Consider the following 15,216-nt stretch of genomic DNA (forward strand, 5'->3'; position numbering starts at 1 on the left):
AACGATGCTAGTTCCCATTCATCACAGTCATACAACCATATGGTAGTTTAGGCGAGAGAAGAGCCCTGACTTTTGCAGTGGGCTTTGTGCTGTTGCTACGCGCCATCGCGTAACGCGATTTTATACACGCCTCTAAGGCATCTCCTCATCTCCACAGCTCCATAGGGGTCTGCTGATCTCGTCAGCATCCGTCTGCGCTGTTCTGTACACTATACTAGCATTTCTGTCAGCGTGCCTGATAAGAGGGACGGAAAGCGTGACGTTTCCAACACGGCAAGGCTGATGGCTGTGGCGTATCTTTGGTGTCTCCATGACGTTCACATTCAATAAGATAGCACAATGTTTCCATTGAAAGTGTAATATCCAACACCTTTTCACGAAATTTAGCGTCTTAATTGTACGAATTTTGTATTTTCTTTTTCTTTTCGTAATTTCTCCTGAAAATTTTCTCTCTTCCAAATAACAAATTATCAGACACAAATATGTTGTTAGATGAGAGTGAATTTGTGTAGCCTTTGGTCTGGCAGAGCACGTACTTTCTGTTTTCGGTGAAACAGAGCTCACATTATCTCCACTTTCGAAACTGATTTAATCAGAAGTTTCAAAACTTATCATGGACAGTAGAATACCAAATTTATTTACCTGATGTTGTCAAACAAAGTTTACTACTGCGATATAGTTCAGTATGTAATTATAATTAAATGGAAACCCTAGCTGCAAACAGGCGTTGATGTACTTCATTGGGGACATGTTGAAAATGTGTGCCCCGACCGGGACTCGAACCCGGGATCTCCTGCTTACATGGCAGACGCTCTATCCAATTGAGCCACCGCGGGCACAGAGAACAGTGCATCTCCAGGGACTTATCCCTTGCACGCTCCCCATGAGATCCACATCCCAACATGTCTACACCACTACATTCGTAATGCGCCTAATAGATGTTTGCCCATCATACTCAGTACTCGTGGCATATTAATCTACCAAGTCCCGTACGAGTTCGGACATAGCGTGTGCGTTCGCACAAGAAGGTCAATGGCCGGGAAGCCATATTTTTTAACTATATATGACGGTAGTATCTGTTCCAGAAGGAACAGTTACCGTGGATGACCATGCAGCTTTGCTAGAAATGGAATGATAATTAAATGGAAACCCTAGCTGCAAACAGGCGTTGATGTACTTCATTGGGGACATGTTGAAAATGTATACCCTGACCGGGACTCGAAACCGGGATCTCCTGCTTACATGGCAGACGCTCTATCCAACTGAGCCACCGCGGGCACAGAGGATAGTGCGTCTGCAGGGACTTATCCCTTGCACGCTCCCCATGAGATCCACATTCCCAACATGTCTACACCACTACATTCGTAGTGCGCCTAATAGAGCACAGGAGATCCCGGGTTCGAGTCCCGGTCGGGGCACACATTTTCAACATGTCCCCAATGAAGTACATCAACGCCTGTTTGCAGCTAGGGTTTCCATTTAATTATCATTTCACTTCTAGCAAAGCTGCATGGTCATCCACGGTAACTGTTCCTTCTGGAACAGATACTACCGTCATATATACTTCAGTATGAATCTAAATTTATCACTGTATGTCTTTTATCTATGTACTGTTCATGGCACATAAAAGTGTCCTCTTTCTTTCCAGGGAAGTCAGCACAACTTTGAGCAGTACAGCGGGCGTTCAATAAGAAATGCAATGCATTTTTCTTCTGAAAGTGGGTTGGTTTTATTCAGGATTTCAGTACGCCATATTATTCCCCACTCTTTCGGATACAAAACACTATTTTTCAACACAATCCCCGTTGGTTTCGACGGACTTGCGCCAACTTACTGGGAGGGCCTGTAAACCCGAGTAGTACCACGCCATCGGTCGACGTCGGATTCAACATCTTGCTGTAGCAATAACTTACCCGTCATCCACGTATTGCTTCCCACAAAGTTCATCCTTCATTGGGCCAAGCAGATGGAAGTGGGAAAGTGCGAGATCCGGGCTTTTGGGTAAATGAGAATAGAAGAGTGCAGTAAGGTTCTTTGAGTTCCTCTCGGGTGCATAGGCTTGCGTGAGGCCTAACGTTGTCAAGGAGACGTTCGACTGCACGAGGGCTATTCGGAAAGTAAGGAATGATATGTCGCGAAATGGAAACCACAGTGAAAATGAAAACTGTTTTATTTGCCACAGTTAGCTACAACTTCCAGCAGTTTATCTCCATAGTCGGCGATCCGATTTAGACGTTTGTCGTAGCGTTGTGTCAACTTTCCAACACCATCGTTATAGAAGGGAGCCACCAGTGCTTTCTGCCATTTCTCTATTCTGGCCTACAGCTCGTTGTCTGTACTAAAATGTTGTCTTCATAGACAGCGGTTCATGTGAGCAGAGATGAAACTCAGAGGGAGACAATTACGGACTACATTGTGGGTAATCAAAAATATCCAATTGAAACGATGCAGGATCATCTTCATTGTTCCTGCAGAATGCGGCTGATAATTGTCTTGAAGAAGAAGACGTACGACAGTTATGTAATGTTGGCTGCATAGCTGCAGGCGAAATTTCTCACCAGGCCCTCGTACTTGGTAGGAGACACTATTGTTATGGGTATATTTATGTGCTCCCTGTGTGCTCAGAACTAAAAAGAACGACGTAACGCGATCGCCGGGCATAGTAGAGACACTGCCCAATACACCTGTGCAAAACTTCATCGGATTTTCACCGTGGTTTCCATTTTGCGACCGCTCGTTCCTTACTTTCCGAATAACCCTCGTATTTTTGTGGTAACTAGCACGCTGATGTCGTTTCTTCAGTTTCCTGACAGTGCACACTTCGGAGTTGATCGTTTCTCCACGACGGAGGACATCAAACTGAATAACCCCTACAAAGTTCCAGAAGGCCGTTACCGCGTCTTTACCGGCTGTCGGTGTTGCTTTGAGTTCTTTCTTCGGGGGAGAGGGGGTGTGGTGCCACTCCTTGCGTCACCATTGTGATTCCCGCTCAAAGTGATAAAACCCATGTTTCATGGCCTATGACGATTTTCGACAAAAAATTGTCACCATCAACCACGTAACGGGCAAGCAATTCCGCGCAGATGGTCCCAGTCGGCGAGAAGCCCGGAGAGAACGCACCTTTAACTACAACAACTGGTGGACAACTGTGTCAGCACTACCAAGAGAGACGTCCGGTTGTGCAGCGAGGTGTTTGAGCATGAACTGTCAACTAACCCGAATGAGAGTGTCAACACGTATCACCATTACAGGAGCCGGCCGCGGTGGTCGTGCAGTTCTGGCGCTGCAGTGCGGAACCGCGGGACTGCTACGGTCGCAGGTTCGAATCCTGCCTCGGGCATGGGTGTGTATGATGTCCTTAGGTTAGTTACGTTTAAGTAGTTCTAAGTTCTTGGGGACTTATGACCTAAGATGTTGAGTCTCATAGTGTTCAGAGCCATTTGAACCATTACAGGAGTCACAGTTGTGTGAGGCCAAGCAGCACACGTGAGGCGGACAGGTTTGAGTGACCTTTTTGCGATGATGACAGACGCTTCACCCAATAACTCATTCTGCTGTTGCTCACTGCCCGGTCCTCGTACACATTCTGCAGGCCCTACGAACATCTGTGATGCTGTGGTTTCCCGCAAAGAGAAACCCAATGACAGCTCTCTGTTTGGAAGACAACTCCGCTAAGAACGCAAATTTGAAGGCTACGTACAGCGCCACCAACTCTCGGAACTTAATGGAAATGAACTTAATGGAAATACAGGGGCTTAAGGCGGGAATATTTCGCGCTGTCCCATAACAAAGGCTGTAATACTGGGTGATTCAAAAAGAATACCACAACTTTAAAAATGTGTATTTAATGAAAGAAACATAATATAACCTTCTGTTATACATCATTACAAAGAGTATTTAAAAAGGTTTTTTTCACTCAAAAACAAGTTCAGAGATGTTCAATATGGCCCCCTCCAGACACTCGAGCAATATCAACCCGATACTCCAACTCGTTCCACACTCTCTGTAACATATCAGGCGTAACAGTTTGGATAGCTGCTGTTATTTCTCGTTTCAAATCATCAATGGTGGCTGGGAGAGGTGGCCGAAACACCATATCCTTAACATACCCCCATAAGAAAATATTGCAGGGGGTAAGATCAGGGCTTCTTGGAGGCCGTCGAGAACTTTTCCCTTTGCACAAACACCCATTCTCTGTAAACTGTTTATACCAACGTTTAATACACCACCTATCAGGAGGTTTAACACCATACTTCGTTCGAAATGCAAGCTGAACAACTGTCGTCGATTCACTTCTGCCATACTCAATAACACAAAAAGCTTTCTGTTGAGCGGTCGCCATCTTAGCATCAACTGACGCTGACGCCTAGTCAACAGCGCCTCAAGCGAACAAATGTACAACTAAATGAAACTTTATAGCTCCCTTAATTCGCCGACAGATAGTGCTCAGCTCCGCCTTTTGCCGTTGCAGAGTTTTAAATTCCTAAAGTTGTGGTATTCTTTTTGAATCACCCTGTATTTCAACCGACAGAGGCTGAGCAAAGAGATGTATTGCCTTACCTACTGAACGCGACACATATATTCAGAGAAGAAAACTAAACAGTGTGGTATGGCAGAAGGTAGGTACTTCGTGATGAACGAAATTTTTGCTTTCTTGGTGACTAAAAGTATTGCAACTATACTCTGCATGACTTGTATTCCACGGCTTCTGCTTTTTTAAAGAAATCTTTGTAATTTTTCTCGGTAGATGATGCTGTATAGTTTATTTTTCAACAATTAAAGTAGAATAGAAAGAGTTTCTTATGTCTCTCTTACTCGGTTGTTACGTTTGAAATTATCAGAATTTATGCACTGATCTAAGGGCCACTAGTACGTAGCACACAGTTAACGTGAAGTGTAGGAAACATACTGGACAAACCATAAAATAATAATACTTCATTCATTTCCTCGAATTATGTAAGAGAAGTGGTTAGATGTAGATTGTATCTTTATTTTCTGCCCTCGTATACACAAGCATGAGATATACTGACTAGCATGCGCTAATACAAATTGTATCAGTGTACTTCCCGCTTCAGAAAGACATCAAGACAATCTTGTAGTGACATCTTCCTCATATTACTGCTTGAGCCTTATAAGGAACATCAGCAAAAAGAGTTGTTCCCTTATTCCTTGAAAGTTCAACCCGCTTTAACAATTATATTTTCACCATTGGTTCTTCTCAAGCAACACCGTGTCACACAGAAGGCAACAAACAACGCAAAACACGAGTAATGTTATGTTAAGGAATAAATAGCAGTTCCTGCTCGGCCTTTAAAGATATGTACTCCATTTCACAGAAAGACATCAAGATAATCTTGTAGTGACATCTTCCTCATATTACTGCTTGAGCCTTATAAGGAACATCAGCAAAAAGAGTTGTTCCCTTATTCCTTGAAAGTCCAACCCGCTTTAACAATTATATTTTCACCATTGGTTCTTCTCAAGCAACACCGTATCACACAGAAGGCAACAAACAACGCAAAACACGAGTAATGTTATGCTAAGGAATAAATAGCAGTTCCTGCTCGGCCTTTAAAGATATGTATTCCATTTCACAAGACCACGAAGACATGAGTTCGGATCACACACAAAGCATATTGCAACAAAGACACAATGTTAACAATATGCACTACTAATCAAAGCGAAGCCGGCCGCGGTGGCCGAGCGGTTCTAGGCGCTTCGGTCCGGAACCACGCGGCTGCTACTGTCGGAGGTTCGAATCCTGCCTCAGGCATCGATGTGTGTGATGTCCTTAGGTTAGTTAGGTTTAAGTAGTTCTAAGTTCTAGGGGACTGTTGACCTCAGGTGTTAAGTCCCATAGTGCTTAGAGCCATTTGAACCATTTTAATCAAAGCGATCACAGTGGTATTACGCATTTATTCCTGCTTGTAGATATGATATATTACAATATTATTTTAGAATAAAACTAACACCCAAATTACCAAATAGAAGGGCGATTATTAGCAGTGTTGTATACGAATACAGCGTACGGCCACTGAAGTATCAGCACGAGTCTAATGTCATACATGTTTTTGCCTCCACGCGTTCTCAATACGACGTATGCTACGTGTTGTGACACGCTGAAAGGAATTGTAGACATGACGTTTTATGATCTGATTATGTATGGTCATTCGAGTTGAATACTTGGGAGCCATGACGGGGGGAGGGAGGGGGCTCAGAATGGTTGTGAGAAGGCTGACTACGCAACTGAAATCCAAAATTATTGTCACACTGTGTCACTATACACATGAACGCTGAATTTCTGTTGTTGAAAGCAACGGTCTTTCAACCGTACTCTCCTTCCCGTCACCCTTCTCCGTGTTATGCAAAGGTTCTCAATTATCGTAAATTGTGAGAAATATCCTTGAACCGATTTCAAGGTACAACGCCTTGGGTGGACACTGATGTCCGAAAGATGATGTGGAATCCCCCTTATTTTCTTTCTCAGTTGCAGACATAATGTAAGTGATAAGTAAAGCTTCTTTTGCGATACGAGTCATGTTGATGTTATCGATAAGTCCTGATTATGTTTCACCACTGATTCTGGCTGTAGGTGTGCCAGTACAGGTCGGCTACTGAAGGGTAGTAACCATGGGAAAAAGATGGAATAACGAACGAACACTCTGTTAGTCGGAGTGTAGAATGTCAGAAATTTGAACGTGGTCAGGAAACTACAATATCTGGAAAGGGTAATGATGACGCTCAGTACACAGATAAAGGGAGGAAGTTAAGTGAAAATAAGTGAAGTGAAATGAAATGAAGCTATTTGTGAGCAGACGAATATAACGTGATATTAAAAGCAGCAGAATGGAAAAATAGTGCAGAAAGTTGCTGCGAACGGATCGGGGATAGGTACTTTAAGAATCGACAGAAAATCAACGCCAACAAGAATACTTCGGAGTATACATTTCAAGCCAAAAGGAGGAGATGAATGCTAGGGAAAATCTATGAAGATATTGAACGGATAATTCAGCATATAACGGGAGATGAAAATCTAATAGTCGTGTGGGATTGGAACGCTGCAGTGGGGGGAGGAATAAATGAAAGAGTTGCGGGATAATTTGGCCTACGTAGTACAAATGAGAGAGGAGAAATACTGATTTCAGCTAGTAGACCTAATAGCGAATAGACTGTTTAAGAATCATATGAGGAGTAAGTGTACCAAGAAAAGTCCTGGAGGCCCGGGAAGATTGAAGAGGTTTATTGGGTGGTCTGACACGGATTCTGAAATCAGCTCTAGGAATGTAAGGCGCACCTAGTAACAGATATAGTTTCAGATTACAATATAGTATTGTTGAATAAAGGATCAACGTGGGAAAAAAAGATACTGAAGTACTGCAGAATGATGATACGCATTCGAACTTTTCTGATGAAGTAAATACTGCGATAATGAATATCTCAGTACGGATACAAGTTGAAGAAAAAAATGGACAACTCTAAAAGGGGCAATCACGGAATTTATACAGAGAAACATAAGTACGAGGAAAGAACCTGGGAGTAAACCTTGGCTAACATATCAGACACTTCAGTGGATCGACGATGAAGCGGTTAGAGAAATGTTCAGGGAGAAACAGAAACAGAGCAATGCAAACCACGTACGAACGAAATAAGTAGCATGGAAACGGAAAAGGATTGGCTGCAGGAAAAATACAAAGAAATCGATAAAAAAGGTCGTCTGAAGGATGAAAGAAATAGAAAAGTTGAAACGACCTTCGGTGAAATTGAAAACAATGGTGGCAACATTAAGAGTAGAACAAATTGCAGTGTTCATTGTAGAAGAGAGAGTGGATAGGTGGAAAGAGCAGACTGATAATCTCTGATAATCTCTAACATTGAGAGAGGTGAGGGGGAGTAGGGGAGGACCACTTATCTGAGGATGTGACAGAAGAGTCAGTATGGACGACGCAGATAATTTAGTATTAGAGTCAGAGTATAACAGATTTTTGGAACGCTGGAGATGAAATACAGCGGTAGGCGTGGTTAACATTCCTTCGGAGTTCGAAATCTCTGGCCCAGGGCCGGTGGGGGTGTGGGGCAGGCAACGAAGGGCACGGTAACCGAACATATCATTGAGGTCTTGATGGAATTCCTCCCCATGTTCTTCACTGTAGCCCCAATAATCTTAAGAAAGTAATCCAAGTAGAATGCAGCATGTGGAGCTTGAGACGCAGGCTACATTCAAGTTTCTTGAACCCAGTCAAAATTTTGTTTAGAAAGTTACTGTTCTCTAAATCCTTTGTATTACCTAGAAACTTCGTAAGAACGTCTTGGAATGACTACCATGCTAACAACCCTTCCAAATCCATTTTACTTTCAACAGTATCATCAAGAAGCAAGTTCCTGATAAATGGTCCTGTAAAATCCCTTCTTTCATTTTTGCACTGTTTAAGCCCCGGAACTTTTCACTAAAATACAAGAAGCAATGCCCTTCCTTGTCAAAGTCCCTGACAAATTTTTTCATGGGCCTGAGTTAATATGGAGAGGAAGTAGGAGGATATCGGATGTCTCAATAAGACTTTTCTTCTCAACGATTTTTGAACCAACATTGCATTGTCTTCGAGGCCATTCCTTCTTAATCCAATGCTGTGCCTTTCCACGATGGTCCTACTCATAAATGAAACACAGATATGTTGTATAATTTAACTGTTGACTCAAAAAATTGAGATAACTTTGAAATCTGCATACGCTTGCCATTTATGTTCTTCATATTTTGTCTTAATTCCAGTTTTTCATAACGCTCTTTGTGAATCACTCAGTAACGAACTGGAAGCGAAACATATAAATTCCAAATATAGCACGCCACTCTTTAAACTGCGTTTTGATACAGCAATAAAAAGTTTCCGTTCTGTAAGCTCATAATTAAGTAGTCGCATTCTAAGCATCACTTGCTGCATGTTGCTACAAAATACTAGTTTATCTTCTTCTGAATAATATGGATCAAATTCAAGTTCTCGTTTTCAGTACCAGCTGCACGAAGTCCCAGCACTCATAAAAATGTTTTCATTAAACCTGGAACCCAGCATTTCTGCAGATTTCTTTGAGAGCCCAAGACCACAAACTAGGTCATTCAATTTTGGTTGAGTCAAAGGTCTGGGGATGTCTGAAGCATCTTCTGATTCATAGTTACTACCTACTTCCCTAACGCACATTTCTGACTGAGAGATGGGGAAAAATTGTCTGGTCTTTCTGGGCCAGGGGCATCTAGACAATGAGACGTGGACAAACAGCAGACGGAGTGTTTGGGTATTTTATCTTGTGCCTGTTTCTTGCGTTATACCCTGTTAAGTTGCTGGAGCAAAAATAACAGTTTGTTCCATGGTTATTTTGCTCCCGACACATCATACACACCCAATAGGCCAAAGCTTTTCCTGTTCTGTTGAGCCACTGTCGAAGCTGTTCGTTACACGGTCAGCATACTGTAAGAGCAGCTCACGGTTTGTCGTCGTCGCCAAGCTGTACGCCAAAACAAGCACAATGTGGCTCTTTCAAAAATGTAGTAATGTTCCGTGACTGCTTCGTAGGAGTTAACTGTCCGCAACATATCAGATAACGTCAGGACTCTTTTTGCACGCTCGATGCGACTTGTTGAATTAATCACTGGAACTCACTACTTCAAAGTCGTACTGTGCGGTCAAACCTAGGCAAAAGAACACACGAAGTTAAGCTTAAATATAAATAGCAATTTGCAAGTTTTGTAAAACTAGGGATTTTAGATAATTGCCGATATTGGAAATTCTTAAATTGTAATTTAATGAGGAAAGGCGATGTGTTAAGATTTTTCTGAGTTCTGATCCTGATTCCATGCGTTTCACCCAGAAACATTCAGAAGTTCCATGCAATGAAATCGGTGTTTCCTAGTGTAATTGCAGAATATAACAAGCCTTTAAAGCTGCAAAGAGACAGACAAATAAACTCAGGTATAAATAACAATAAAACTAAACAAATAAAATAGAGGACAAAGGAGCTTATCGTGGTCCAGAGATCAGATCATAACACTGTTATCAATGAGTGTAAAATTGTTAGCTATGACTAACAAGTCAAGAATTTACGATTATATGTACCGCAGTAAGGTAGTATACAGCAACAACCTAGCATCCAGTAGAAGCAGATCTACACTTCACAGTGGGTATACGGAGGTGTATCCAGTAGAAAGCCTAATAACAAAGTAATTCACACCAACGCAGAAAACAGCCCACAGCAGGAAGCCTTGTTTTGATGAAATCAGTGAAGAACATTTTAAATACACTTCACAGCATCTACGAGAAAAGATATGTCATTCGTGTAAAAAGTGATGTAAGTACCATGTAAATTGATCTTCCCGAATTTTCGCGGTAACGTATAAACTATGTGGGCACAATTTATACTTCTTTGGGCAATGTCTCCAGACGTTTTCCCTTTGGAGTCGCTGCATGCAGACAGATATAACCATCGAAATGTAATTCTTCTACTCATACACTTGTACCTCTGTTTTCCAATAGGCTAAACTGGCACCGTGGTGGAACGGACAAAAGTGGTGAAATCTCACTGTACTTCTTCAAAAATTCTGGTAATCCCTGAACACCAATCTACTTCTGAACAGACCCACACCGAAATAGTTACCTTAAACAAGTAAGTTAGATTAAAGATGTAACTTCTGCTTTGCTTATCCCATATAGACTGTGTTCATGCGATAGCTTCTGTTGTGGTTTACGTTCTGAGGAACTGATCTCCAAAAAGTAAAAAAAAAAAAAAAAAATTGAGAAGCGTATCTGAAATTTTCTTAAAAGACCTTGTGAATTGTACAACTTACATTGGATTAATAATTGTTGTGCTTTTGTGAAATATGGACATGGCTAAATTTTTCATGGAGAAAAAATTTTGAACAGTTAATTTCATTGAGTACGCTCCATAATATTGGTACACGAAGCTTTTGCTTCGAAGACATTCAGGAAGACATTATACAAAATCCAACAGGGGTCTGACAGTAGTATGAGGTATTGCTCCATTTCCATTACTGGGCGGGCGCTGATAACCTCGCTGTTGTGCGCCCTAAAACACTAATCATCACCATCATCAACATCCATTACTGGAATATCTGAATCAGAATCTACTCCTCGCGTCAGAAGCACCCTTAAGTCTTGTGCAACGGACTTAACAACGCTAATGACGAAACCGTGCTCCTCCAGCATTGGCCATGGGTTGGGAATTTTGGTATTCAGGTTTCTTTACGTATCCTCAACTCACAAGAAACTTAATAAAATCATAAATGATCAGGACTAGGTGAAATGAATAATTGTTCTCCTCTGATATATTTTATTACAGTACGAAACATATGAAAACACAGAAGCAAAAACATGTGTCAAAATGATCAAAATAAAAAAAAAGCATGAATCAAAATTGACTGTTTCAGATGACATCGGTGGTTGGCAAAGTAATTAAATGGATTAAATGGGAAGAGGTGGCCAAATTAACAAGATGTCTCCTACAAAATAACCGCAACACAAACGCTACCTATTATATGTAGCATCGACAGAGAGTGTGGACCTGTTGCTGGCAGTTCAATATGACATACAATGGCTTGCATACAAGGGTTGGAGGTCGGGTGGTCTAGTTGCGGTGAAGACTACACACCTCAAAGAATAGTTCCTAATATCCTAATATGCAGGGACTGCCGATATGGTCACCAATGTACTACTCAACGTTTGGTACGGAGTCTGTTCGTAGGTGCATAACTGCTAAAATCGCTAACAGCTGAGCCATGCACCAATTTTGGTCGAGAATTCCGGCTGGCGCAAGCCGACAGAGAAGACCGTACTATCGGGTGGATCTCTACCGAATGCCAGAAGGAACCTCCCCTGCTCCTCTTCTCAATACCATCACTCCACGAGGAGCGTCGTCAAACATTTATCGTCTCCACTCGTCTAGCGGCTCACGTAAGCCGCGTCAATGGCGCAGTCACAACACCGCACCAGTCTTTCAAATAGTGAAGCTAGCCGCCAAAAACCGTGTACAGCCACACAAGGTGTTGTGACATCAACGGCGCTCCAGCTATTGTGTTGCACTCTTTTCCCACGCGCACGAGGATCATTTCGCGTCAGATACGTTTTGGCGAGCTTTGGGTTCCCACTGTAGGTTGGCGCCAGCGAGTCGAGCAAAAGTTTATTCCTCTTTTCACAGAGTGATACTTTAAGTAGGCGCCAGATTGCTGCACGCGACCTCCTGAACTCGTAAATGGCCAGCGCTGACCGAGCCGGAAAATACAGGGTAGCTTAACGCAAAGCCCCGGACGATGCCCTGCGGCGCACCGGTCGCTCACCTGGCCTCCCAATGGATTAAGTGGTCAAAAATGAAAGGCGCATGACGCATTACGTGTCCACAGTGCAGTCGGCGCTTTTATGACTCCCCGAGTGAGGCGAACATACCTTCCGAGAAAGTATTGATTGGCGGCTCCATGGAGTGTCCTGTGCACCACGACCAGATAATGGATATACTTGGAAGGAGAGACAGCATTGGTCGTATTTTGCTTGTTTTATTAACCGCAAAATCGATTTGCGGTCACTTAGTGACCATCCTCAGTGCTGTAATATACAATTTAAATTGGTAGGCACTGGTGTCAACAAGCTTAGAGTGATCGCTTCGCCCGTTCCTAGGTCCTCGTTCTCAGGCTGTGGGTCACAAAAATCTGCTCTTTGTCAAAGTCCTTTGTGTTAGTGGATTTCGCCATTAGCTGCCCGTGAAGAGACAAGAATAATGGTCGTCAAACTTTCTTGCTTAAGGGGCCAATACTGACACTGCGGCGGACAGCGTACGTCCCGATCGTATTGTTAATTTATAGCCTCCGGTGGTGATGCTAGGACCAAAATCTGTACTGTTTCTTTCGAATACAACATTGCTTGCAGAATTTACCATATTACATTAACAATGCATTTTACTATCACAAATCAATAGAATCACGTTTTAAAAGTGCAAGAAACTCGGCTGAAATCCAAACCGATTCGTTAACAAAGGGTGCTTCCATAATCAGCAGTTGTGTTCCCTTTCTTCTCATTTTTTTTTTTTTTTTTTTTTTAAAGGAAAGGAAAACAATATAAGACATTCACGTAAAATTTGTACTGAAGATAATTTGGAAAGCAAGCTGTTTACGAAAATAAAGGACACGTTTCGTAGATCGTACGGTTTCCGCACAAAATAGTGTTGAAATATTGGAGAAACAACAAATTTTTTGTAAAAATAGCAGAAACAAAATTAAAATTTTCCTTTCAGGTGAATTATTTCAACTGCGGTTCCTTACCTTTCAGAGTGTTTAGCTGGCAAGGCATGAAAGAAGTCCTTTTCTGTGCCCTTTCTGATCTCGAACTGCCCCTTGACTAAATCACATGGCGAGGGGAGTGGGGTGTGGAGTGGTGGAGGAGGGACGTCTTCATGACTAAACCCCTAACGGTCCTCAGTTCGCCGGTTCGTTTACGCTCACAGCCGCGGTCGTGTCATTTTTCTGTCTCTTCAAAGGCGTGAAGTGAATTTCGTTTATGAGTGTTTTCGTTGAGAACCAATACAACAACATGGTCACAATGAAAGCCATAAGTAATTATATTTGGGTGAGGGTGCAGTGAAAGTGGTCAACGAGAAAGGAATAGAGACATTACGTGATGCTTGTAGAAAAGAAATGATAGGAAGTGAACTGTTTTGGCGAGTGAAACATCTGTTACAATACATGTTTCATGTTAGAAAATTGACATATTTGAAAGAATAATAGCTGCTCACTTGAAGAAAGTTCCTGAACCAAGCACATTTTCAGGAAAATTAAGGTCATCCTCTGAGTACTTTCATTTCAGACTAAATTGTTTTGTGTGTGGAACTACTATTCCGGAAGATTAAGCAAGACCACAAAACGGCTGCCTCCTTATAAGCGTATTTTGGTATATCAGGTATCGGAAATAGAGATGGAAGATACAGTTACGAAAAGCCTCAACTAGGCGGCGATGACTTCATTGCAGCATTTACCAATAGGACCTAACCGATAATAGACATGGTAATTATTGATTGTCAGTATAATGATAAACATTAAATGAATTGTACATTAGTAAGCCCAGGGTTGACGAAAGGAAAGGTTGGACTTAATGCAGAAGAGGTTGAGAGTGCACTGAATGACATTTTCACATTTATGGAAAACAGTGACAAGGAATGTCAGTTTTCATTTGATCAGCTAATGGTTCAGATAAAGATCAACTATACTCCTCCAAGGAAAACTATAATACCTATTGTATTGGAGAGATATGGGGAAGATGTTATCGTATCAAAGATCAAACAGAATATCGTCGTAAGTTTCTAAAATACTGGCCATAAGATTTTGACCGATGCGCGGTACATTCGAAAACGTTCATCGGAACGGGAAGTACGTCTTACATTAGTGGAGACGGTGGCTGAGTGAATTTTCGAAGAGTTACGATCGGTATCGTGTGCCATGGGCGACTGTCCTCCTCTGGATGCTTCCTTGGATGAAAATGAAAGCCTTGTTTCGGAGGTTCTCAAAGCTGTCTTAGAAAGACTGATGGTCAAGAAGAGAGGGAACGCTGACAAGTGGAAAAAAAAGTATTAACCATTTCACTCTGTTATTAGCGATGTCAGGCCAACATATTTCCTTCCCCCCCCCCCCTCCCCCCTCCTACAAATTAACTGTTCCTTTATGTGCCTGAACGGCGAGAACGGCTGTAATAACACGCCCGTTGCATAAATTGAAGAAGAAGTAGAGCATGACTCGCAGTTCCCTGGGTTACTTGAAGACATGTGAGCACAAATAGTTCTGTCTCACTATTATTTCTTCACTCACTACTTATTTGCGTGTTCAAAATATGTTTCTTAATAGGTACTCGTTTGATATATATTGAATAAATCGTCAAGTCACGAGTTATTTGTTTCCAGCGTAGAAGAACTGGAAGTCTGTCGTGAAGAAATTACGGAACCCGTGTCTAAGAGGGCACGAATTAGTACTTATATACATATACAGGGTTATTACAAATGATTGAAGCGATTTCACAGCTCTACAATAACTTTATTATTTGAGATATTTGCACAATGCTTTGCACAGACATACAAAAACTCAAAAAGTTTTTTTAGGCATTCACAAATGTTCGATATGTGCCCCTTTAGTGATTCGGCAGACATCAAGCCGATAATCAAGTTGACGGCCGAAGTGGCAGT

At 42.0% G+C, this 15,216-nt stretch overlaps 1 non-coding gene across 1 annotated transcript; it reads right to left on the reverse strand.

The window, feature by feature from the left end:
* Window positions 1-762: 762 nt before the first annotated feature.
* Trnat-ugu lies at window positions 763-837 on the reverse strand. The gene has a single exon. It is a non-coding gene; the product is annotated as a tRNA-Thr (tRNA).
* Window positions 838-15,216: the final 14,379 nt, after the last annotated feature.

Source organism: Schistocerca americana, chromosome 6, assembly GCF_021461395.2.
Source record: "Schistocerca americana isolate TAMUIC-IGC-003095 chromosome 6, iqSchAmer2.1, whole genome shotgun sequence".
Classification (NCBI taxonomy): Eukaryota; Metazoa; Arthropoda; class Insecta; order Orthoptera; family Acrididae; genus Schistocerca; species Schistocerca americana.